We start from the raw sequence: 1,542 nt of genomic DNA, 5'->3' as shown, positions 1-1,542 counted from the left end.
CACGAACCCGTGTCCCCTGCATCGGCAGGCGGACTCTCAACCACTGTGCCACCAGGGAAGCCCTAGACCTCAAGTTTCATTTAGTCCATGAAAGGCTATAACTGACCTTGATTTACATAACAAATCAGTAAGACAAGTGTTTGAAGCATTTTTTTAAATTACTTTTTTTTGGGGGGTGGGGTGGTAATTTAATATCTCTCACGGTATGCCCACGGACAGATTAAGACCTATAAGTATTATGAGGCCTACATCAGTCAGCTATTGCCATGCTAATGTCATGTAACAAATCACCCAAAGCTCCGTGGCTTAAAACAATAATTATTTAATCTCACAAAAGTATCTGTAAGTTGGTTGGTTTTCAGATGATCTAGACTGTCTGGGCTGGGCTTCAAGGTGTGGGTTGCATCAGGGTCAGCTGTAGGTGTCTCTCATCCTCCTTGAATGAACAGGCATGTTCTTCTCACGGCACTGGTGGATATGCAAACAGAGGAAGGCCCAAGGCTTTGCTTGCATCCTGCTTGCTAACAGCCTATTACCAACAAAGTTACATGACTGAGTCCAAATCAGTGGGTCAGGGAAGTATATTCCATCCAAAGCAGGCGTGGGAGAGGTGTATTTCTTGAACAGTAATACTATCCCAAGACCCATAACCAAATAAAAGTTAAAATAAAAATCAAACTAAAATGAAAAGTTGTATTTTTCAAAGAGACAGAAACCACTTACATGTTAAAAATAGCTTTTCTGAATTTTCTGGTTGTCTCCTTTGGTGGGCAAGAGGGGTTGTAATGGTGTCCCTGCTTTTCTGGTCCTTTAAGTGTGTGTCTAGTCTTCATTTGGAGCCAGCCAGCACTGATGACTACTCCTTTTTGTATCCTAGTGCCCAGCACTTGGTAGGTATTTGACATAGTCTGTTGAACGTAATTGTTGAATTCTATAAATGTATGGCAGTTGCATCAGTGCATGATAGCTCTATTTGCTTTACAGAAATTCAGGAGCACTGTAGGTATTGCACGTTTCTACATCAAAGCTTTAAAAGTAGTTATGGGGTGTGGAGGTGCACACAACTTCTAACACTGCCGTGCATACCTTGGAGGCCTCCAAGCAAGTCGTTGCCTCTGGGTTTCCTGTTTCTCTGTTTCCCCTGCAGTGGAAAAGCGATTGCTTTCTCATCTGATGTTGCTCAAGGGAAATGCGTGCCTGGAAGATAATCAACAGAGAGGAAAGTGTAGACAAGTAAATAAACAGTTTAATGAATATAAGGTAAAACATGAATTAGGGCTTCCCTGGTGGCACAGTGGTTAGGAATCCGCCTGCCAATGCAGGGGACACGGGTTCAAGCCCTGGTCTGGGAAGATCCCACATGCCGCGGAGCAACTAAGCCTGTGCGCCACAACTACTGAGCCTGCGCTCTAGAGCCCGCGAGCCACAACTACTGAGCCCGCATGCCTAGAGCCCCTGCTCCGCAACAAGAGAAGCCACCGCAAAGAGAAGCCCACGCACTGCAACGAAGAGTAGCCCCCGCTCGCTGCAACTAGAGAAAGC

At 45.3% G+C, this 1,542-nt stretch overlaps 1 long non-coding RNA gene across 18 annotated transcripts in view; it reads right to left on the bottom strand.

Moving 5' to 3' along the window:
- Positions 1–1,542, bottom strand: part of LOC102976627 (uncharacterized) — a 28,537-nt gene that overhangs the window by 4,203 nt on the left and 22,792 nt on the right. For 15 of the 18 annotated variants that reach the window (XR_008619239.1, XR_008619245.1, XR_008619236.1 and 12 more), the window contains 3 exons: positions 1,087–1,197; positions 724–931; positions 333–529 (listed from right to left, as the gene is read on the bottom strand). This is a non-coding gene — a long non-coding RNA (uncharacterized lncRNA). Of the gene's footprint in view, positions 1–332; positions 633–723; positions 932–1,086; positions 1,198–1,542 lie in introns of all 18 variants that reach the window. The other 3 variants (XR_008619250.1, XR_008619237.1, XR_003683128.2) reach the window with 3 other exon arrangements.

The sequence above is a fragment of the Physeter macrocephalus genome, chromosome 14 (assembly GCF_002837175.3).
Source record: "Physeter macrocephalus isolate SW-GA chromosome 14, ASM283717v5, whole genome shotgun sequence".
NCBI classification, from domain to species: domain Eukaryota; kingdom Metazoa; phylum Chordata; class Mammalia; order Artiodactyla; family Physeteridae; genus Physeter; species Physeter macrocephalus.
Note: the sequence above shows the minus strand (reverse complement) of the source record. Positions and strands in the feature narration are given on the sequence as shown.